Raw genomic sequence first — 26,786 nt, 5'->3', positions numbered from 1 at the left:
GGGACAGGTTCATAACCCAGAGACTGCCCATGCTATGGAACAGACTTCCCACACATGTCAAACAGAGCACCTCACTGACCCTCTTCAAGAGAAATCTTGATGAGTGGATGGGAAATAGAAAATTCACCCCAGGGATCATCCCATTGGCTTTTCTCAACAGAGGCACAGGATACTAAGGTCAGGTGGCACGATGCCAAGGTAATCCTATGGGCTAGACTTGTAAAGGCTCCAGGGCCATTAGCCTAGTACACACCTATGAACCTATGAATATGTTCCTAATTCTAGGTCCCTGTACACCCAATATTTTATGATATGTCAACATATTCTCCTCTAAAAGATGGATATGTGTGGTCTGAACTGCCAAGCAGCAGTTGCACATTCTCAGATTACAGTGACCATGAGTCTATAAAATGTAAAATGAAAGAGTGTTTGCATCATGTTGTATTCCAATGGAAAAGTTTAGTATTATGGTAGGCACTGCTTGTGGGTTCTAATACCATAACCCCCCCCCCAATATAAAATCATCTGATTATAATACTGTGTTATCTTTTCATTAATAAAAATAAAGTACTGTTATGTAATCATCTTTATAACATTTGAAGTGCAGACCACCAAACTTGTGGCCTCAGTGGCCTGCTATCACATGTAATCACTGTACATGCAGTCTAAGTAATAAAGGAATTTATTAGTAGTTGTTATTATTTAAAGAAGACTGTACCAGAATACAACAGAGTTATTTTTAAAATCTTGTTGTATAATGTGTGAAGTTACTAATGTTCTCCATTTTTTCTCACCCATCCCATATCTTCTTTTTATTTCTGAATTATTTATTTCTGTTATGATTTCTTTGTTGTTATTAATATTATACTATTTATTTAATCATACCCCACCCTGTTATATCACTTTTATCATTTCTTTTGTTTTATTATGTATCATTTTATCTTTTGTTGTTGTTAAATACTTTTCCCTTTTTATTATTTATCATTCTGTTTGCATTACTAATATTTAACACTTTTTATGTTTGTTTTTCTGTTATTCTAACATATTTTATTACATTTGTTTCAATTTTTATTTAATTTTGCTTTTTTTCATGTTACTACTACAGCATTGTGAGGTAGGCTGCTTCCTGGTGATCCACCTATGCTCATTCCACCAGATGCAGCACCAAAGCCCAGCACTTTTGGGGTGCCATCTTGTCACACCCCCTACTGCCCCTGTCCTACATTGACCCTAAGATAGATCTGACCCAGGGGCCAGGAATGTGGTCCCTTCTAGGAGCTGAGACACAGGGGATGGCATACATCACCTCTGTAGAGTTGCCAGGTGTGGTACATAGGATTTTGCACCAGACTGTGGGCACATGTCTACTGTGAATGGAGAACATGCTGTCCATCCTTGTATGGCAGACTGGCCATAGGTGCTGACAGCCACTGCAGCCAGTGACGTAGTGACTGAACAGTGCTGACAGTCCAATGGGTGAGGACATGAGTCACACTGTTACCATGCTGATGTCCATGGGACCTCGATTCCCCCACATCCACCCCAACCAAAGTGTTCACCCCCCTTGTGTCCTTCACAAACCCTGTCTTTGTCTTGTCTGTCTGCAAATGCTTCTTCACCTTCCCAGCTTGCCTGCCCCAGATTTGCCTGTGTCCCTTCCCCAACATTCCACTCTCTACTTTAAATGTATGTGTCTATTTGTCACACCTAATTTGGTGCAATTGGTTCACAATGCAATTATGTTGTTGTCACCCTTCTTTCTGGAGGTGACAGTCCAAATACAACTTAAAATTTGTGCATGTGCCCATTTGTTACTGTTGAAGAAATAGATATCTATTGTTCTTACCTACACCCTTCCTGCACATTCCTACCTTCCTTTCACTTTGTTTTTCCCCTGCTTCCTCCCAATTTCACCACTTTCCTATCTTACCCATTTCTTTTCTTGAAAGAATTATTGTGTCATGGTGTGCTATGTGCACCATCGCTAAGCAATGTTAAGCGATAGTAGTTTCACTTAATATATGTAAAACTATACCACACACTTGTTAAAGTTTTGTGGTGACCCTATTTCAAACCCAGTACCTCTGGACTTCGACAACAATGTATTAACCTGTCAAGCCATAGGGTCAGTTAATTAGCCGATGTATTCTATACAATCAATACTAATCATCATATATTCCCAATTAAGCATGTTTGCATGATGCTGTGCATCATGCAGCATCACTCAGCAAGTCTGAGAAAATATTAATTCAATAACACAAATAAACTTGTCAACTTGGCAGAGAAATACATCTGGACAAAGCCATATACAATAGAGGGACATGAGGCCATCAGTAAAGTGACATGTAAATATTGCTCTAACAAACTTAGGTAAATGACAGGTATTGCCTGATTATTAATTAATTTACTAAAGTAGCATCTGTAATACACAGAGGTGACATAACATGTGGGAACATGTGTAGAGCATTAGACTGCAGTGCAAATGGCCTGGGGCTTTGATCCAGGTTATGCATATTTTATTTATACTATTGTGAGATTGCAGCTTATACAAATAAAGTGCTTTTATAAAGAAATCACCATGGAATGGCACTTTTTTGCAAGTTATTTTCATATACAGTTACAAAAGGTGTGCATGTTTTAGCATCACTCAAACCACTGCAGTTGTTTAATGTGTGTGTGTGCAGTGCTGAGTGGCATGCACTTTTTCAAATGTATCAAAATTTCTACAGTGCACACTCTTGATAAGCACCATTGGTGGGAAAAATGTGCTGTTTCACATCTAATCATTTCTGGCCTGCTATAAATAAAGTATTGGAACCTTCACCCTGCTTTCTCTGTAAAATCTTCCCTATTTATTTATGTGTTTTCTGAGGGCTGGTGCGTACTGTGCAGCAACACACAGAAATAATATACACCTATAATACAAGGCAGTATCATGGGCTTCAAACCAAAAGAAAATATCACTGTTTTAACACACCGTGATACACAGTAATTTGATTCGCAAGTGTTTTCTAGGATACTCAACACAAACTGTTATTTGGTATGTAACTGTTCCTTCATTAACTCTGTTATGGGGAGTTATCATGGCTTTAGTTCATTTAAACATGACCACACTCCACATTTTGGGTCCAGATGGTACCAGGTTCAAAAATAGTATCATGTAATTCCTTAACTTGTTTATTTTCATATGTGTTGGCAGGTTGGAATAGTATTGTAGGTTGTACTTTTACAAGTGCACATGAGCATCTGAAATGCAGCAACCTACTTTCTCACATTTGACCATTTATGTACAATGTGTACTATCAAGTGGAAATTTTTTACCGAAGAAAAATGGGGAGATAGAAACATAGTTCAATGGAGAACAAGTAGGGAAGAAAACATAATGATATATTGCAGGATACATGTGCCATTGCCTATTGTGACAAAAGGTGTTAAGGTTTTGTTGTTGGAGGTTGATAGTACATCTGCAGCCACAGGCAAAGTTACAAGAGCATCAGCTGTGTATCACTCAATGCAATAATGATGAATCGTGTGGTGCTACATGTTACTGATAGCCAATAAAAGTGAATAAGCTCCTGTTTACCATTATGGTGTGATGCTGTGTATTGAGCACATAGTGCAATATTTCTTTAAAGAAAAGAAAGGGGGAAGATAAGACAGTGGTGAAATGGGGAGCAAGCGGGGGGAAAACAAACCCTCGGATTCACGAACCCTCCGTGTAAGACTAAATAAGTCTTACTCGGAGGCTGCAGTTGAACGGTATGACATCAGCATTCCATGAATATTCATAAGGGCAAGCTGACTCAACTGCAAGTCTAACACGGACCGTGCAGGAAAGCAGGGGGCGTGTCCGACTGCCGAACAGTCTAAATGTCCACGCCCCTGCAAGTGTCCGAAATGCAAAATGTAAACACACAAGAGCGAGTCCGCTCAAATGTCCATGTACCCAACACCACACTCCTTGACATTGTAAACCCCGAGCACAGTTATAAAAAGTAAAACATTAATTTTATTTTTTTTTAATTCCTGAAATAGCTGGCCGTATTTGCACGTGTGTGCGCGGGTGTGCCCATTGCTTACCTGCAGTTAGCAATCCTGACATGGAAGAACATAAGAAGGAATGTTTATGCAAATTACGCCAAATAGCAATAGCGTAATGGTAGAGCGTTCGCACAAAGAGGAAGCATTCACGGTTCGAGTCCCACCACTCCCCTTCCTATTTATGTTTTAAATTAGTATATGAAATAATACCCGACATATATGATTAAAATTTTACTAAAAAGCAGTGAAATGGCCTATGCATCAGTGAACAAAATATATATTTATAAAGGATCCTGATATATAATTGCCTGTAAATCAGCAGCGCTTTACCCAGCGCAATGTAGTTACCCATAGCTAAATAGCATTTTACCCAGCACAATGTAGTTTCCCATAGCTAAATAGCGCTTTACCCAGCGCAATGTAGTTGCCCATAGCTAAATAGCACTTTACCCAGTGCAATCAGTTTGCACAGAGGTGCGCATCGCGCCAACCAGCGCATCGTAGGGCAACGTGGAGCAAAGTTGCTTAAACACAGCCACACCCCCTAGCCTGTCTGGACAGTAGTAAAATAAAATGAATGACAAGGTTTGAACCCAGGACTCTGTGCACCATAATCAAAGTACTGAACCACTAAGCTATGACAGCTTAGGATAAACAGCCACTGTTAACATACATATACTTATAAATGGGAGAATAACCATTACTAAACAGGTCTGCAGTCAGCCGAGAATTTTCAAAAATGGCCAATCACAAAAAAGTGCGGGTAATGTGGCATATTTAAGCCCCATAGGCGGGAATACTCATCATAACTGATTGTAGCTCCCATCTGCAGTTAGAATGGCTGGTGCTGGAGAGGGTACACGCTTCCGAGTGCAACTTTGGGGCATCGAGGAGTCGAAATACATGGTTTGGCTCCTTGTCCACCATCATGAGTCAAGACTCCTGCAGGGCCAGTTCCAAGGGACGGAGTACAAGGCAGAGGCTTGGAACCGGTTAGCTCATGACCTCACCAGTGTCACAGGCATTCCTCGGACTGGTGAGCAGGTCCGTCACCACCATGCAGACCTGAAGAGATGGAAGCAGGACCTACTGAACCAATGGATACAGGAGGCCCATGGGATGCAAGATGCTCCACAACTGAGTAGGTAGCCATGGAATGCAGTATGCAAGAAATGATAATTGATTCTGTATAATGGATAGGTATGTCTCAATATCCCTTTATTTACTTCACAGCTGCAGGTGACCGTGCTGCGAATCAGCAAGCCTATGCGCCACCAGGCAGGTTAGTGATTATTCTGCATGTAATCCGCGATGTGAAGCGATTCCAAAAGTGTTTCAGTTTGTTTGAGGGACCTGGCAGCTAAAATGGCTTAATAGTGAGCCTATCATTAAGCCCAAATCTGTGTGCTTGCTTTTAAGATTTGACAGGCAAAAGTGCGGTCATTATGCAACAGCAGAATGTGTTAACCTAGTTTATATCTGGCAGCGATTGTCAGTCCTGTCACAAATTTTATGTGATGATGGCTGCCAGATCATTTCGTGGCAAACAGAACGATATATAGCGCAATCCATCATGCTAAATCCAATTAGCGCTGGCAATACACATTACTTCAAGCCCAATTTTAGAAACAGATTTCACATGATGAAGGTATTCACAATAAGTGGAAGAAGAGGCAGGAGGAAAAGAGAGAAAGCAAAAGAAATAAACAAACTCACTAATAAAACCATTTTAACTGCCAGGTCCCATCATTCAACTGAAACACCTTTGTGAATTGTTTCACATCGCATACAACAATTTTATTGCACTCTATATCTTGTTTGTTTTTTGCTGCTTTTAAAGGGAGAGTGCTACACCTGTGGTTTTTTCCTTTCCTTGACTACGTACTTATTTTTTATCCATCTCTGCTGCAGGACATGGTGTACCTGTTGGACCAGCTGAACTTTAGAAATAATGGATTTTTAACTTGAGATGGAATGGACTTGTTTGAGATCAACCCATTCTCGTGGCTACAAGACTTGCAACTTGACTTCAAGAGGAGATTTTTAGCGATCATTTACAAGCGAGGGTTGAGAAACCTATGCATGGATAATGGATAATCTTCCTCTTCACCCACCGCACACTGAGCACCCGTTGTTTGGCACCCCCCCACATGCATGGGAGGAGGTCACCACTAGAGCATGTTTCACATCGGACAAAAGCAGTCCGTTAAAACTTTTGAATGCCTTTGAGACTCAGTTCTCAACAAGGTTTCTTGGCTTTATTCCCTGTAATAGAATGTATGCGGACGGTATGCGTTGTGGGCAGAAGCTATTATTTAGAAATCTAGCTTTTATATGGTCAATGCAGATACATTGCGATTCTTATACTCCACACATACACACCCATTCACAAATTTTATGTAGGGATGACTACCCAGATGGATTCGTGAGCAGATAAGGGAGCATCTATTAAGCCATTTTTGCTATCTTCCCTCAAACATTAACATGTAGTTTTTGAACAACATCTCGTTTTATCGCCCTTTTAAGTTCAAGATGACATCATGTGTTTTTTGTATATTTAATGACTCATTTTGCAGTATGTTTTTTTATGTCTGATGAAGTAGTTGTCCAGCAACGCAAAACACAATTTCTGCATTATTATTCTGCATGTATTGTTATATAAAATAGGTGAGAGAGCCTGAAAGAAAGTGTTGTAGTCCAATAATACAGCCATAAAATTCCCTGAATAAGTCCTCTGCTTGTACTGTTATATAAAATAAGTCAGAGAGCCAGAAAAAGAGTGTAGTAACCCATTAAGAAAGGTAAAATATGTCCGGAATAATATCTCTGCAGGTACTGTCATATAAAATAAGTGAGTGAGCCTGAAAAAGAGTGTTCTAACCTATTAATAAAGGTATAATATGTCTCGAATATGTCTTCCATATGCACTGTAATATCAAAGAAAGGAGACTGCCTGTGGAAAAGTGTGTAATGTAATTAATAAAGGTATGAAACCTGGAGTGTGTCTGTGTCACTTACTTGGAAATGTTGTACCCTTGCATTATAAAAATAGTACTGTTTTAATAAGTGCTGGCAACCCACAGTTGGGCAGTCCCATCTAAAGTGGGTGATGGAAGTGCTAGTAGCTGTGAAGCATATATACAGTCCTCAACAGTCAGTTACTGGCTGGCATGCATAAGTAAATCTGGCACGCGAGTAGCTTGTTAATTTGTTCCCCAGAAATGTGAGTGTGCTACAAGAAATGCAGGGTTCTTTACAAATTGAACTGAAAATGTCATGTGAACACATCCAGATACGTAGATAAAGAAATATAAATAAAATCAAGAAATATGTAGCAGTAACATCCGCATCTTGGACAGTTAGTATGTCAGATATAGGTCAAGTATATAATGAACTAGCCAAAACCATTACACAACATAATGCATGTTGGCAAGTGTAATAATACATGTAGGGGATATACACCTGCAGTCATTGGGACATATGTCCTATTGTTCTATAAATATCTTTATTCACTTTGATGCATGTGCCCTGTTCAAACACCACAATCATGGTGGCCTGTTGCTACCAATCATCCCTGCATGCTGTTGGAATGTCCACTGTCGTTCAATATGTGCATGTGTTATGCTTGCTGTTCAACTGTTGGAACCTTGGTGTGTTGGGTTAATGGGAATACTACTGCATGCTGTTAGAACTAATTTGGAATGCTGTTGTTTATGTTGTAATTAAACACACCTAATCACAGAATGTATGGGAAGGCCAGTCCCAGCGGACCCACCTGTCCCTCCTCAGCTGGCGAGTGCACCTGGCACCAGCAGGTCCGGTGCCCAGCCCGGGCTCCCCTCCTCCATTGGTCCTGTACCACCTTCGGGTGGAAGCGCTGCAGGGGATGGGGCTCATCCCCCCTGTGCAAGCGTGGGCGGAGAAGGTCCACCTGCCACCCTTCGAAGGGTTTGGGTTGTGGTGCGTAGCGAGATCCAGCGTTCAGTCACTGATCCCCTAAGCCAGCTCGAGGTGAGAGTGGCGTGTCTCACGGGTGAGCCTGCCCATCCTACACTGCCCCCAGCACAGCCACCCTCGGGGCTATGAAGGTGCAGTGGTGACTGCCCATTGGGAAGGGATGTCAGTTCCACTGTTATCATCTGTGGGCTCATGTGCTTGTGATTTCCAAGCATCCGTCCCCATCAATTGTGTTCTCCGACCCCATGTGTCATACACCACCCCTGTATGCGTCTTGTTTGTCTTATCTGTTTACCTTCCCAACCTACCTCCCCAAACATATCTACTTCCTCTACCTCGCTTTCCACTCTCAGCTGAAAAAAAAAAAAAGGGCAATCTGTACCCACAAACAAATTACATCCCACACATAGCTGCCTGTTTCGCACACATGTCTGCTGGACATGTAAACTGCTAACTATAATTGGCAGTACAACATACTTTGTTGTCCTCACCCCTCTCTCAGGGGTGGAAGCTTTCAAATGTCACTCCAAATTTATTGCATATGCATAGCTGTTGCTGGTAAAGAAATGGGCAGCTATGGGCCTTCCCTACACCTGTCCTGCACATTACAAGCTTGTTTTCCTACTGTCTTTCCCTCTTTGTGTTCCCTTTTTCACCACTTTCCTATCTCCCCATTTTCTTTTCTTTCAAAGAAATTAGCATGGGGGTTAGCGGGAGTAAGCACTTTTAAGCAGTAGTAAGCAGGTTTACGCGAGTGTGTGCATGTGTGCACTTAGCTAAGCATCACTAAGCGTCATGCAAACCCACGCAAACCTGCTTACAACTGCTTAAAAGTGCCTTAGTCACTCTATGTCAGGGCCCTTGTGCTGCTCAACAGCAAAATAAAACATCTCTGTCAGTCTCAAACCCCAGACCTTGGACACACTACATTGCATGAATTACCACTAAGCCACAGCAGATATAAAATAACTTGGTGCTGAAATAAATATATCATGCATTACAATGAATGAATGTAAAGGAAAAATAGGAAGGCCATAACACAAAGCTTGTTCTGTGGATCTTTACCAGCAACTGTTGTGGAATGGCATGACATGACTGTGAAAAGAGAACAAGCCATTCCAGCAGGGAATAATGTTACAGTAGCACCTTACAAACCCCACACAGTATCAGACCAGGATAAACACTGGCATAGTTGAAAAGGGCAGAGGCCAGACTTCCCAAATGTGAATGCTTTACAGGGATGTCCCTGATTCGTAAACAAATGTTAGCTGTGCCCCTCTGAATCACTCTGAAAAGTACTAACATTAGGCACAAAAGTGGGGAATCACACTTAATGAATAATGTCAATAAGTGAGAGTAGACACTGTTTGCACATCAGAAAAGGTGTAGTAATACATATGCTCCGATTCCCAAGAATGTCTCAACTGAAACATGTTTGTAATATATTACAGGTGTATCTCACTTATATGTACCTTTCCCTGAGGCTGTTCAAATATATACCTGAGAGTATCTGAGGCCCGGCAGAGGCAGAAACACACAGGCATATCAGCATTTCTGCTGTTACACACTCTGCAAATAGCTTTGGAAGGAGTTCCACAAGCATGCCCTTATGTAGGAGTACAACACAGAAATATCACAGGATGTAGCCATGTACTGCTAGCAACCAACTGTGATAATGCAATTGTTCCAGTGCTGAAAAGACTGGTGTGGTGCACAAAGAATAATAGGCTAACCTCTGGCTACCATCTGGATATGTCCACAGGTGGGAGCTATGCAGACAGACTACTTGCCTTGATAGACGAACAGGTAAACATGCAACATCACACTATAATAAATAATGCTCTTTGCAGTTCTGCACCCCTACCCAAAAGTACGACATACCTGTGTATTCAGGCAAAACCAAGGGTGTAGGTAGGCATACTCAGTACTGAAATATGTCCAGTTGTCTTGAGCAGCCTGTGCTAATGTCAACACAAACAAACCACAAACTGTTCAGAAGTGAGTAACTTAATAATTACAGTATAGCAGTTCACAAACAGTGTATGTGCCAGAGGAATACATTGCAATAACTACATTTGTATGGCAGATAATTGTCTAATTCAAAAATAAAGTACATACTCCCATGTATCCTGTTTGTAGCATTTGGAGGGGTGAGTAAAAGTCTACACTGAGAAGTGTGTACTGGAAGCAGCAACATTCAGGTTTGAGTACAACATGCATATCACTGGCTACAACCCTAGCTTCAGATATGAGACATATGCTAACCTTCTGACTGACACAATGGTGTCCAGAGCAAACAAGCATGGGCCCCACCTTGGAAAGCTGAAAGGGCTATGCCTACCTAACCTAGCATTTTATAGCAGTGGGCTGCAATCACAGTGCGTACTGCAATTACCACACAGCAGGCTGCATGCGATTACTTAATGGTGGGCACCAATTGGTGCAGAGGCTGTCACATGCACATGTGCAGATACCTAGAAAAGCAGGCTGTACCTGCTGTCCACACATGCAATAATATCATTGCAGGTACAGAGAGATAGAGAGCGAGAGTGAGAGAGAGAGACAGAGACAAAGACACAGACAGAGACACAGACAAACGAGACAGAAACAGAAACAGAGAAAACCTAAAAAAACCCCAAACAAACAAAAAAAAACCCAGTAACAACAGACAGAGCAGAGAAATACAAAGGTAAGGTATGTAACTCGTATGTATTTGCCGGCATGTAGTAGATGTTCTTGAAGAGTACTCTACACACTGTGAATCATCCATATGTGGCAGCAGTATGTATCTATATGTATCTGCACATGTGCATAGGGCAAGGGACATACTGCAACTGTTAGTGAAGGGTGGACATATTATATATGTTGTTGAAGGTTGTTATGTGCATATATCTAAGTAGGTTGTAGCGTGTGGCATAGAAAACAGCATGCAGTGATGGTATATGTCATGTGGTGGCTAAACACTGTGGGACTGATTTGTCAGATCTGCTGTGTTACAGCCAGTGAGGCCTGCTAAAGCTACATGGGCTGAGGACACCAAAATGCAGTCTGCACAACACTGTGCAATATTATTACATAACTGTATATCTCACAACTGTCGCATAACTGATATCCCCACCATGAAAGGTGGACTGTACATGTGCCTATATGTACATCTATATGTACAGCAATGGATGTTTAGATGTATGTGTATATATATGTATATATATATATATATATAGATATATATATACATACATACATATATATATATATATATATATATATATATATGTATATATATATATATATATATATATATATATATATATATATATATATATATATATATATATATATATATATATATATATATAAAGAGAGAGAGAGACACGGGGTCATATGTACCACAACATGTGCATGGAGACCAAGGCATGGACTGAAGACCAGTCTCGATACTGCAGTGCCATCCCTCCTTTCCAAAGCACTGTACCCATTAACTACCACATAGGTGGAAATCTACCTAACACTGAAGGTGTGATAAGGGAACATGGGACACAGGTGGACAGTAGCCTCCCCTTTGATAATCACAGTGCCACACTAGTCTTGTAATCTATGTGGTACGTGTCATCACAACAGGTGTGTCATCTAGGGAAATATAGGTCAGTGTTCCCCTCTACTCATCACAATGCCCCGTGTGGTATGTACCTCACATGACAACTACAGCAAGTGGAAAGGCCACAGACATACCTCACAAAGAGTAATACTGGCCTCAAACAGATGCCCTGTGCAGACTGACTCACAAAACCACAGCTAGACTGTGTTGCATACCGCCCACAGAGAGGTGACCTCTGCCGGACATACAGAGGTATGTCACACCCTAGGGCCCTAAACCTCGTCAGCTCACTAAACAGCACATGCTGGAGGGATAGGTTCCTATCTCAGAGATATGCCATACTCTGGAATAAACCACCTAGCAATAGCAAACAAGGATCCTCATTAGCAGTTGTCATAAATACCCCTGATGATTGTTTGGGAGATAGGTAATACACCCCGGGAATCACCTCTGTGGTTCTGTTTGACAGGGGCAAGTAAAATCAAATTACATGTGTGTCAAAGGCCAGAGTAGCAAATGGCTAGGCTGCTCTGGGCTCTAGGGCCAATAGCATATTACCTACCTATGACACGATGCACACACATGTACTCAGTGCATTACCTGCTATGTGAGGTTGAATGAGTGTAACGCTGAATGTGTGCAAGGTCTGTAAAGGTGTGATAGCTTAGTGTGAATTTGTATCTGACATGGTAGTTTGTGTCCTAGCTGTGAGGCCAGCAAAAGATGTGTATGTTATTGCTAGGCAGACATAGTAGTATGGCATACATTGTGACGTAGTTCCTTGTTGACACCTGCAGTGTCCCATTGTAGGCTAAAGCAATATATGTATGCTTAGTGAGTGATACTGCTGGTGAATCCAAGTCCCATTTGAACTGTAGTATTACCTGAAGCTGTAGGCCTAAACAGCACAGTATGGTGTATGTTCACATTGTTTAGAAACACTGTCTTTTTTGTTTCTTGTAGTCTGCACAGATTACATACCTCAGGCATAAGGTTTTGTAAGTAGTGGCACACAGCTAAACTCATCTGGGTTGGCATACATTGGTGTGTTGTATGTTTGTCTGATGTGTGTGTAATTATGCCTGTATCATGCCCGCAATCATATGTGTGTTACAGGGTATACGTGTGTATCTAGCAACATATATACTCTGTTACAGCAGTATGCCACCTATATTAAAAACTGTGAACATATGTTAGGCAGGGGTATGGCATCAATGACTAGGGTTGTTTACTGGTACTACTGTAACTGTACTTTACATTCATTGCAATGGATGACATCTGTCTTCGTGCATTAGCGTGATATATACCCCTGTGGCGAGGTTGTGCATTGTGTCACAAACAGTGTGCTGGGTACTGTTGTATAGTGGTTTGATATATAGACTGTGCCAGGCACTGTCAGTCAGTTGTAGCCTGAGCACCAAAATGTGGTAATGAAAGTGTGTATCTTCTGACAGACAAACAGATACTATATATGGCAGTTAAGTGATATCTGTAGTTAAGGGTGTAAAGTGTGCCACAGGACTCACTCACACATGTTGTTCATTTCTCTTTCAGGCTGATGGCCCACCAATGTAATCCCTGTTACACAGCAGTGGAGGAACAGGAAATCCACCACAGCCTGGTGCAGCACTACTCCCTGCTGTTTTCCAGAAGCAGCCAGCACCAGCATGAGCGGACTGCGCTGTAGCAAGATCTTGTTTGTCAGGTAAATGACATAGGCATACATAGCCGGACATATGAGCAGGTACGCCATCACTGCAGTGATTTAATTAGACATGTCCGGCAGTGTGCATCTGATATCCATAGACAACAGCTTTCCACAGGTGGTGGGGTGGCCATTCATCCCCCCCTCACCAGAGTGGAGGAGCTGCTCCTAAGCATGGTGGCTCCTGGCCAACAACAGCAACTGCCACAGACATGTGTCGTCATGGAGGCCGGAGCCACCCAGCATGTTGACATGGAGCGTGCAGGTAACATGCCCTGTCTGTAGACTACAGTTACCTGTATTGTTAGATTATGCATATGTGAGATGTGTACTGTGTGTTTAGCAGTTGCGCTGCCTAGTGTTGTGCAATACTGATATTTGGAATATTATCTGTACAGCTGTGACTGTCGACTGTTGTTCTACTGTAGTTTAGCAAACCCACAGTAGCAATGCCAGAGTTGTGGCCACTGACGAACTGTCTCATATTCTTGTAGGTCCCTCTGGTGTGACAGCAGGGCAGACGATCCATGCTGGTGAGTCTGTTATAACTTCAATATTGGTAATGAAATGTGCATGTCATAGGTGAGGTGTAGGCCATGTACACGTAACACACCTATGCATAATGCATGCTGTGCATGTTTGCTGTAAGACGTTGCACATCTCAGTAATGTCAGTAGCTGCCTCAATCACATGCAATACACAGAGCATCAGACACACTTGTGGCAACACTGTACTGCACATTGGATAGGCATAGTTGATACAGCTGTACACAACATAACAAGTTTGTCATACGCAGTACACCTCAACATGCTACACATGGCGTAACCACACACCCGCTGTAAGGTCACACTTCAGTATCTCACATGTCATCCACACAGCACACATGATATGCCTGAGGGGTAGAGGCCTATCATGGAGCTGTGCAACACTCTGCAACACATAACACAGTCATGTTAGGCAATGCTCCCTATTGGGCACCTCATACATCCATGTACAAAGTGGCTGTGTAATTGTGAACATAGTCACGGCACTGCAGTTCAGGTACAGCATGCTAGGCGGTGGACTGTCACATATTAGTAGCCTTGAGTGACCACATGATGCATGACGATGATGGCTCATGGTACTACACCCCATCCAGTTACAGTGACCACAGTACTACACATAGCAGTCATTGCTTTGCACCTCATTGTTATGTGTGTGCAAACATATGCACCTATACACAATATGCATAGCATGTTGCGTGTGTGCAAACATGTGCAACTATACACAATATGCATAGCAGTCACCATCTGTACAAAGTGACACATATATGTCCTGGAATGCTATTGGGTGTATAGGTCACATGACACACATTGGGTATGTGTGGTGTTTAATGTTGCTGTCATGTAGCATAGCATGCCATGTCATGGCTGGCACCGACATATCTGCAATATGTTCCACACTCACCATAACAACTGTACAATGGCCATGTCGAGCATTGGTATTCCATCACGTATACATGCACCACTAATACTGTGTGTGTACATAGCATGCATGTGCTACACCTGTGCCCACTATTATCTGCTACAGACACAGACACTGTAATCAGACATGGAACTATATGTGACACACAGTTAACACATGCAGTCATGGTATGTATACCTGTGAGTGATGGTGCACAGGACATTGCAGAGCTGATAATACTCGCACAGCAATGTTGTGTCCCTGTACACATTGTGTTCCAGGGTGTAGACAATCACTGAACAACTACACACATGCATCAAAGCCATGTATACTGTTATTAACTAGAGCTGTCTAGACTCGCACTGCATGGTCTTGAGCAACACATATTCTGCATGCTGACGTGTGAGGTGACTGTTTGCCTTGTGATACTGTCACCCACCTTCAACCACTATTGAGTATGTGTTGGTTTGCTGGTGTGTGTATGTATCTTCTGTAGTGAGGAGTGTATTTGTGTGCATGTGTGCATGTGTTCATGTGTGCATGTGTTCATGTGTGCATGCGTTCGTGTTCATGTGTTCATGTGTGCATGTGTTCATGTGTGCATGTGTGCATGTGTGATAACATCATGTACAGATTGTAAAGTGTGTTTCTTGTCTTCCTCTCACAGGTGCTGAGATTGGGTTGGCTGAATGCAGCAGGGAACCTGAAGTCACTGCCACAAATAGTGGAGATGATGATACATGTATTGGGGCACATGCAGGTTTGACAGGGTCTGTCGTTGGTCCACCAAATGACAGTACACAGCTTTCCACCCAATCTATGCGCACACTCATACTGCCAATACATCCCTCATCACCAATGGCCTTAGCTGAGGGACAGCATACAGTTGGCATTGACCAGGATAGTGTGGTATCCATGGCACATGCATCCCCTCACAGCAGCCATACCCGGATTCCTGGAATGGTACCACATAGGCGGATGTCCAGGGGTTCTCGTGGGAGCACCACTGGTCATAATGCCCCTGGCAGACATGCCTCCACAGGTCTTACAACCTCAAGTATGTTCTGGGCTGTAATGCAGGCACAGGCATGTATGGAACGGTACACCAGACAGGGACTAAGGGTGCAGAGGGCCCATTACACCACTATCAATGACAGTATCCATGACCTTGCCAGTGCCATACATAATTACACCGAGGTCATTGATAGACGTTAGGGGGAAACATTAAATGCCCTCCACAATGTGTTTTCCATGAGCCAGGACTGTGCAGGATGCTTGAGATGTCGACACGGACGTATGCCAGCAACATCAATGGCTGGCAGTTGTCACAGATGACCCACAGATCACAGCCGCTCCCATAGTGGCAGTACCAGCCCCAGCAATGCTGGGGCTGGCCTGCCGATTGACCGTCCTAGTAGACCACGTGCACGTGGCTCTGGCCAGTCCCAGCAGGGACATGGGTCCAGTCGACATACCTCTGCCTCTGATGATAGTACCCAGTCAGGCTTGGTACTCGATACTGTCCGTAGCACCCCTGCCAGGCACAGGTACTGTGTCCATGCCCAGAGACAATGATCTGTACAGCCTGGCAGGTACAGTCTGTGGCTGTCTCCGAAACTCCCGTATATGGCAGCCACGTGGTGGAGCTGTGTGCATACAGACACACACACACATAAACCAAACACCTAATGCTCACTCATACCCACACACATTACATTAGCATTGGCCCATGCTGTACTGTTGTCCCTCACACACACACACACACACACACACACACACACACACACACACACACACATGTCGATTTGATGGGTCAATGTTGGGCTCTGGCAAACCAGCGACACACCCTGTGCATATGATGAAACCTGTGCCACCTCCTGTCATCTGTAACATTGATGCAGGAACAGGCTAACATGGTGCTGATGCACAGGGTGACATTATAGCAGTGTAGCAATGTTAGCATGTTGTCAACAGGAAAGTGTAAGGATATCCTTGTAGGTATATCTGAGCAGGCATGATGCATCAAATCTATGATTGTCAATGTAGTATTGTTTACACCAGTGTTAAGTCTGAGTATGTATTGTCTGCCCATGTGCCACTTGGCTGAAGTGTATAGTGTTGCCAGCATGTGTTAGTGAGTGGACAGTACGTGTGTGATGTGTGCAGTACAGATTAGCAGGTGTACATCTGTGAACATGGTGGGGGTGCACTGTCTGCATGTACATGCATAGTGGACACATGGGATGTGTGACATACCCTGTATTACACAGTGTTAACATCTCATAGTATCTCTCAGTGGCCAGTATGCATTCTACTACAGATATGTTCTAACATGGGTACACATGTGTGTATGACATGGTTTGACACTATGCTGTGGTTGATACTGTTACTATCTGTCAATGTTTTTCATTCTGGTGGTATACACAACCTCAACAGCCTGACTATAACCAATCATTAGATGATGTCCTGACAACTGACACACAGATGTAGGGAACTCGGTAACAGTTGGATCCTTCCGGTACTATACTATAACAGTAACCAGTGGTATTGACCGCCACCCATTACTAGGACAACACCTGTTTGGCATATAGCCCTCTTAGGTACATGCAAACACACTAGGGATATGTCCATCCACATCTGGAAATTCATGCATTGGCTTACAATGCATGCTCTGGATGGGACACATATCCTACACAAGGGTATCATACAGACAGATGCCTGTTGTCCAACACATGCCGTATAGCTCTGAGCCAACTATAGCATAGTCATCAACTTTTACTATACATACTATCCCGGCAGTACCACATAGGTGGTAGCCCCCAACATGTATGTCAGGTACCAATGTGCACATACAGCCAAGTGTTATGTCATCTGTCCTTTGGTATCCACATATCCAAAGGTATTGTGGAGTCCCTCTGTGTATCACATAAGAAATTAGGGGCCTGTATGCATATCCACAAGGCAGTTGTACACATATAATGACTATCCATTATTGCCAGACTTTGTTGTGTATGAACATGTCTGACATATACCCCAGGCATCTACCCTCACTCACACTAGTGTATAGTAACTGTCATGGGTGTGTGTGACACAGATGACCTTGGCCACAGATCACTACAGTGGCCGGCCTTGTCACATACATATATATGTGACCTACAATCTGAGAAGCAGCAGCACAATCTGTCAAAGGTAACAAATGTATTCATGTAGTATGCAGGCTTCACATCTATGTACTAATTGAGGTCATATGTACATATATTTATTTGCCACACAGATACCTGATGTGTGCAATGCACATACTATTTTAATCCTGATATGTCATACCATAGTAAAAGCAAAGCCCACACTGCATTGACCAACAGTGTCACACACACTCAGCAATTGCAGGATTCAAACCATATCTAACTATGTTATGACACTAGAGACATATGCATTAACACGATGCACTATATGCTTTACTGAGGTTTTTGTTTCCACTGCTATATTTGTAGGATGCTGACATCATCAGACTTGCCAAAGAGGAATACACCTCTTTTAAGGTGTTTCCCTAGTCTCCATAAAGGCATTCCTCTCAAAGGAAGTCACACATACACACACTCAGCAATTGCAAGATTCAAACCCCTACTTAACTGGGTTTTGATACTAGAGAAATATGCATTAACACGACATGCTATATGCTTTACTGGGAGTTTTCATTTCCACTGCTGTATTTGTGGGATGCTGACATCATCAGACTTTCCAAAGAGGAATGTACCTCTTTTAATGGGTTTTCCCACACTCCAAAAAGGCCACTCCTCTCAAAAGAAATCACACACACCCCCTCCCCCCACACACTCAGCAATTGCAGGATTTGAACCCCTACCTAACTATGTTATGATATTAGAGAGATACGCATTAACACAACACGCTATATGCTTTACTGGGTGGTTTCTTTTCTCCTGCTATATTTGTAGGATGCTGACATCATCAGACTTTCCAAAGAGGAATGTATCTCTTTTAATGTGTTTTCCCATTCTCCAGAAAGGGCACTTCTTTCAAAGGGAATCACACACATACACACCCCCCACAGTCATCAGTTGCAGGATTTAAACCCACATTAACACGACGCGCTATATGCTTTACGGGGTGGTTTTATTTCCACTGCTGTATTTGTGGGATGCTGACATCATCAGACATTCCAAAGAGGAATGTACCTCTTTTAATGTGTTTTCCCAGTCTCCAAAAAGGCCACTTCTCTCAAAGGAAATCACACACATACACACCCGCCCACACACACACACACACAGTCAGCAATTGCAGGATTCAAAACCCTACCTAAGTTATGATACCAGAGAGATACGCATTAACACGACACGCTATATGCTTTACTGGGTGATTTTTTTTTCTCCTACTATATTAGTAGGATGCTGACATCATCAGAATGGACATGGTAATGTGTGTACACTTTGTTTTATGCAATCCCAGGAATGAACCATGTGGGTCAGCAGGTGTTAACAGCTTGAACAGGACCCCACAATTCTTAGCTTGTGTGATCTGTCTGTGGACAAATTGCCATTCCTTCATATGGCAATACATATTTATGCACAGATTGCTGATTTTGTGGATATGACATGTGTCTGGGATGTTGATAAAGGGCTATTCAAAGTCTATGTGGGACGTGTGTAGCTCCGTTCAGTGATGTATGTCCTGGGTGGCTGCCTTGCAAACAGTCTAGCAGGTTTGGGAACCATGACCTGCCCATGAACATACCACAGTTGGTAGGGTTGTGTGTTTGTCGGCTTCCAATAGCTCTGTTTATGACTTCAGTCATGATGGACTCCATGGCCTTGCAGATCAGACTTCATAGGCTTATTGGACTATACTTCCCATGGTCTGTTGTGGACCAACACTTGCGGGGAGTGCCATATGTTGCTGTAACACATTCAATAGTTTCAGATCCTGTAGAGAGGGTGAGGCTCAACAGACTGTACAGGTGCAGGGTCTGTTTGTTCTGTAGTTCACTCATGACACATATAGGGAAACAATGTAATCCAATTGATGCCATGCTTTCGGCTTTCGGGGAGCTGTTTACCCATTCTACATGTGATATCTCCTGGTATGATGATAAGGCCTTTTGTCAGTGGGAGGTGGGTATGTATATATGGGCCCATCTGACAGAATGTCTGCATTGTCAGTGAGGTACAGTTGGCCCTGACTCAGGACATATATGAGTGTACATTGCTATTTATGACATAGCTGAAGGAGGTGTCACGGTTCAGTCTGGACTCCTTCGCAGATAATCTTTCCAAAACACCGACAAACCTGAGCACTAAACCCCTGTTTTACTCTTTTACACACTTAACACCCTACTGATCCTTTGTGATCAGTCAACAAAGTATGTCATCATAATATCCTGGCATGTCCAAAGGTCGGTTTCATGTGTACTCTCCAGTCCAGCTGGTGAATATTGGAAGTTTGACGCAATGTTACAACTGCCTCATGTACACAGACAACCCTCTCCTTCTCCCAACAAACTCAGATATATGTGAGAGATGCAACTATATAGACATACAGGAGGCTGAGCTCTCTCGACCCATGACTGGCACAGTCTATCAGGTGGTGAAGGTAACCACACACACCACAAATCCAGTCTCACATAGACCTATAGCGACAGCAATCAAACTACATTACCACACAAAAACATACTCAGAGGCTCTAAATAAACTCTGCCTAAGCAGCAGAGACCTCCAAAGCAGACACGTAAACAACTGCTACCCCACAACAATACTGACATATCACATAGTTCACAAAGTCACTGCCCTTAGGGCTAAGCAACACACCTAATACACTTGTAATAGGTGACGCTTATTGTCAGACACACTGATGTCCCACTCACCATGCTGAACAAGGAGATGATCACTTTGAGCTGTCTGTCAGGTGCCAGGATCTGCCACATAACACATGCACTCAGGTCACTCCAAAACAAGTACAGAAATGGCTCCATCATTGTCCATGCTGGTGCGAATAACCTCTGATGTTCCTCCCTGGACTACATGACAAGAGACATAGAGGAGCTCTCTGATCATGTAGCCCAGGCCAGTATGACCCTCACCTTGTGTAACATCTTACCCTCACCAAGACTGATGTCACAGTATACAGACAAACTGATCACTTTTAAAAGTTGGCTAAAATATTGGTGTCATTCAAAGGGGATCCAGTGTCTGTCAGCCTGGGATGACATGCTCGGCATGCCACGTAGCTTCGCTATGGACAGCTTGCACCTGTCACCCCTGGACTTTCGAATACTGGCTAAGGCTCTTGCCACCCCCATAGTGCCTTTTTTAAGCGAGGCTCAAAAAACAAACCCACCTCCATAGACATTACAAGGTAAAAGAAACTAAGTGTAATGCTGCTCAACACCAGATGTCTTACCCTCAAACTGTGCACACTCAGGACTCTCCTCAGTATGGAGACTGTTGATATCTGTGCAGTAACAGATACCTGGTTCAGGCTCCCAATAGCACACCAGCACTACCAGGTTATACTTCATACCATGCTTTTTGGCCACAAGACTCGGACCGGCCAACAAAAATAAGGGGAGTATCCATATACATCACAGATACGCACACCTCCAGGTTAGCAGCACTGCACGGAGCATCGGAGACCATACCTGTGCAACTAACAGTGGGCAAAACTGCCTTTCAGTTTGTAGCCTGCTACAGACCACCCTCCCAAACTCAAGAACCCCACTCGGCTTTCCTGGGAATATTGGAGAATATGAAGGTCTCCCCAAACACCATTATACTGAGTGACATCAAATACCCAAACATTGACTGGGAATACTACTCATGCCCCAACACCCTCGCCCAACAGTTGCTAGTATTTCTAAACTCAGATGGTATGGCACAACTGGTCACCACACCCACAAGAGGGGAAAACATATTGGACCTGATCATCACCAACATGGGGGCTCTGTGTTCCACACCAGTGGTATACCCCTCATTGGTAAGGTCAGACCATACATTTATCTCACTGGACATCCATATCCCATCCCCACCCCCATCCTAGGTATTCTCGGTGAAGAACTTCTCAAAAGCAAACATCACACTTCTCCAAACCAAGGTGGTATCCTTCAAAGACCCTGGGACAGTGGTAAATATGGCTCAGACCACTGAATCCTTTACAAACGCATTCTATGGACACCTACTGGAATGCATGGATCGTGCTATCCCAGATAACAACAAGACTCACTCCTCCAAAGGCAGGGGACCTGTCTGGTGGACCCCAGCCATTAATAAGCTATACAACGAAAAGAGGAGGCTACTACATGATAGAGCACAATCCCAAAAAGGAAAGGCATCTCTGATCACTACTAGCAAAAAGCTACGATCACTCATGAATTCATCTAAGGCCCGCTTCTAATGGAAAATTGCACCAGACACTTAGGACAATCACAAGGCCTTCTTCAGTTATGTCAGGAACCTGGATGGAAATTCACAGATATGCTGTGAGTTACTGCATACTGACTAAACATACCCTGAACCCACAGACATTGCCAACATACTGGCAAACAGGTTTAGTGCAAATGCCCCCCATCCCCCCTAAAGAGTAACTGTGCATCCCAACAGAGTGTAGCCTCCCTGACATCACAAATGAACAGGTGAGTGCTGCCCTCTCCAAAGCAGACAACACAGCATCAGTGGGACAAGACGGTGTCCCAGCCTGCATCTTACACGAGCTTCATGACGAACGTAATCCTCACATTAAGACACTGTTCAATATCAGAGTTACTACAGGATATGTACCCAAGGAATGGTGTACAGCAACTGGTCCCGCTCCACAGAGGTGGTGCCACAATGGACCCCGGACAATATCACCCTATAAGCCTAACTAGCCTATTCTGCAAAGCTATGGAGCGTATTGTCATGGAACTCATACACATAGACATCGGGAACCTACACATTTCGGCTTTGTTGTGGGCAGATCTTGCCTCTTGAACCTGTTCGACTTCTTTAAACAGTTACCAGGTCCATAGACGTAGAGAATATTGTCCACACAGCCTACCTGGACCTCGCTAAACCCTTCAACACAATACCCCACTCGGCCATTATACATAGGCTCACCAGCTTCAATATCGACACATATGTCACAAGATGGATTGCTAACTGGATCAGGGATAGCACCCACATGGTCAGTATTGCAGGTGCCATGTCTGACTATACACCAGTTACACGTGGCATCCCACAAGGCTCAGTCCTGGGACCTCTCTTGTTCAGTATATATTTCTCTAACGTACAGGCTAACACAGGAGGAATATGGCTGACCATGTTCGCAGATGACTGCAAACTGGGTGCCATAATCAACTCTCCAGCTGGCACAAGCATCCTCAAACAGTGTCTCACAGAGATGGATGACTGGTGCCAGAGCCATGGCCTACAGCTAAATGCCATTAGATGCATAGTCATCCCCTTTGGGAATAACAACATGCCCACACATTACCACATAGGTGGTAATCCATTACTTACGGTAGGAGTTCTTAGGGATTTGGGGACACGAGTTGTTAGTACTCTCGCCTTTGACAATCACGTTGCCAAAGTGGTTAGACAGACCTTCTATATAGCCCACCTTATCCCATAAGGTTTCACATCTAGATCAAGTGAGGTCATTGTGCCCCTATACTCATCAAGACCATGCTTGGATACAATGCCCCATTTGGGATGTACCTTACCCGACCCCTGCAGCAACAGTAATGGCCACAAAAGTACCTCATCAAGTAGTTCTAGGGACTCACACAGATGCCCTGCACAGTTCGGATAAAGTAACTCCAGTTCAGGCGCTTACTGCCTACTCAGATGCGATCTGTGCCTGTTGTTTAAAGCAATGTCCAACCCAGAATTAATGGACATGCTCCACCTCAGGATATCCGAATCCCTTGGAGCTACACACTCCAGGGACATAAACCTCAGCACAGATGTTAATAGGACATGCTGGAGGGACAGATTCTTATCCCAGAGGCTCCACTCACTGCGGAATGAAATCCCAATCCCGCGTAGGCAGAGCCCCCCACTGACCACCTAGAGGAGACATCTTGACAAGTGGATGAGTGATCGTGTGTTTACCCCTGGGATATCTTCTGGGTCCCTGCTAGACAGAGGCACAATAGACTAAACATAAATGGGCTATCTTGTGTGACCTACTATTTACAGGCACAGTGTACTAATCTAACAGGGTTGCGAAAGCCAAACACACTCTGGCTAGGCTTATACATGCCCTAGGGCAGATAGCCTAGTATCAACCTCTGAACCTATCATAATGTCCGGGATGCACGTTGTTTATTGATGATACTGATTGCAGGTTTTTTATCTTCTTTGCTTTCCCACTTTCTATGAACATCCTAAGTATCTGCAGAACATATTTGATTATGACAGGGTTCCACTATATTATATATGTGTCTGTTGTCATATAACTGTGTGCACAGGGCAGATTGCTGAATAATGAGAGGTTCCTGGGTTAACCCATGCAACTGCCGGATATGTGTGGCCCACTGCTGTACTCAGACATGGCCTAAGTGTGTGAGCATGCCCAGTTCGGCTTTTCAGTGTTTTGTTGCCTGACATACATTTGTCTCATTTATTCAAGTGTGTGAGCATGCCCAGTGTGACCTTTCAGTATGTTGCTGTCTGAGGTCCACTACATCTGTTGATGTGTGTGAACATGACCAATATTAACATTTGTACTATATGTGTGTTGAAAATCAGGTTCTATTCTTACTGCAAGGCTCACCTTTGTGTCATAACTCGCCTGGGATTATGCTGTGCCTGCAGGGTTTCCATGAGGTACTTTGCATAGACTTATCAACATTTCTTCATACAGGCTGATCAGTGAAATGCTGTCATGGTTTACTGGTTCAGTACTATGACTATAGTGCACAGTATCCTGGGTTCAAGGCCTGTCACTGCTTTATATTTTCATACTGAGCAGACCAGACTGCTTAAGGGTCAGTAGAGCAAATATGAGCATGTTGGCTTTTGTTCAGCTATGCCCAACTTAGACCAAGCTTGTCCAACATTGCTCAACGTTAACCAACATTGCTGAACATTGCCCAGTATTGCTCAACATTGGCCACAGTTGTGCTAGTCAGTGTGTGCAATTTTGTTTACATATACTAAATGGTGGTAAAAGCTGTTTAGCACTGCTTTATATTGCTTAACACATGGCAATCATGCCTCAGGTGGTGCTGCAGGGCTGCCTATGTCGGATGCACATACTACACTCCCTATACATGTTTGAAAACAGGTAGTGTCAAGTTAGGCATCCCTTTTACTATATGTGCGAGTCAGAGAGAAGTATCATTTCCAGGGTTCCTACTGAGCCAGTGTATGTGCTATGCATTGCCTCTTTGCCAAGGCCAAAGCATACTGGGCACGCCTCCTTCTGCCTACTGAGGCAGGCTGAGGTTGTTCCTCCTCCGAGTCACGCTCTGCATGTGATGGCCTTGGCAATGGTGGGAGGCTGTTTGGCCCGGGCCTATGCTGGTCCTGCTGCAGCTGTTTTCGCAGGATCATATTATGTAGCATAGTACATACCATGACAATTTGGGTACATGTAGTTGTTGAGTAATGCAAGGCTCCAGCAGATGTGTCCAGGCACCGGAACCATGACTTGAGCAGCCCAAACACACACTCGATTACATTTGGTGTTTGTGCATGTGCCTCATTATGGCGTTCCTGTTCAGGTGTGTGTGCATTTCTGATGGGTGTCATCAGCCACTGCTCCAGTGCATAGCCAGCATCCCCCACTAGGTGACCATGAGGGATGTCCCCATTGGCAAATGTCTGCTACAGCTGTGTCAGATGCCAGATATGGGAATCATGGTAGCTTCCAGGGCAGCCAGCACACACATTCAGTATTATCACACACGACCTGGCAGTTGATGGAGGGGAAGCCCTTGCTGTTAAAGTAGACCCTACCCCGCTCACCGGCTGGTGCTTTATTGTGTATGTGCGTGCAGTCTATTGCACCCACTACCTCAGGGTATTCCGCTATTTGCTGGAAGAGACGCATATTGCTGGCCAATACCTCATTGGAATTGGGGAAACATACATGATCACTGACATGTGCTGACATGACATCCAGGAGCTGGTGCAGTACCCTGGATGCTGATGCCTGTGATATCCCCATCATATCACCAGTTGGTCTCTGGAAGGTACCTTTTGCTAATATTCTTAGGCCAACACATACCTTCATTTCCAATGGGATGGGTTCCCCTCTGTTGGTTCTGTGTGTGAGGCATGGCCTGCACAGCTCAACAATTTGATGCATGAGGTCTCTGTCCACTCTATAGCGCTCCACTATCTCCAGCTCACATAGCCCCTGATAGGTTACCCTGAGCCTGTACACTCTTCTCTGTCTCCTCACTGTGAGTTGTCCAGCAGCATTTGCATTGTCAACACCCTCAGCATGTTGCATATGTCGCCTTATAACAGCAATGGCAGCCCCTAACATTTCTTTGTTTCAGTAAAGATTTTTCAGTTTTCACTTCTATTAGCTTACTGCAGTGTTGCAGTGTCTCTGAGAGAAACATAGTGGAATGTTGTTTGCAGAGTTTTAAGTGTTGTGCTGTGCTGGGCTAGTGTACGGCCTGTGTAATTGCCTGATTCTGGTTGTTTTCACCTGCTAGCTCTACTAGTACTCCCTGGTTAACTTCCTACTATTTGTTGTGCTTCCTTGTCCCTTTCTCTTTCCTCTGGGGGGCAGTGCCATGCACACAAGTGCAAACACGCGCACACGAGCTCAAACATGCGCACACATGCTTACACGGACTAAAACGTGCTTATTCTTGCTAAAACGCGCACACACAGGTGCATACGCGCTTACACAACTTTAAACAACCTGAGACATGCTTACTCCGGCTTAAATGCGTGCACACAGTCTTACTCGGATATACAGGTGCGCATCCATGCGCAAACATGTTGCAAGCACTTCTACAAGAAACTTTAGTGTTATCCATGGCATACACCTTCAATTTCTTGACTTTAGCTAGGGTACCTGTTGACACACCTCTTC

This window comes from Protopterus annectens, chromosome 5.part1, assembly GCF_019279795.1.
Source record: "Protopterus annectens isolate FY-2018-M chromosome 5.part1, PAN1.0, whole genome shotgun sequence".
Classification (NCBI taxonomy): domain Eukaryota; kingdom Metazoa; phylum Chordata; order Ceratodontiformes; family Protopteridae; genus Protopterus; species Protopterus annectens.
The sequence above is the reverse complement of the archived record's forward strand: the minus strand, read 5'-3'. Positions refer to the sequence as shown.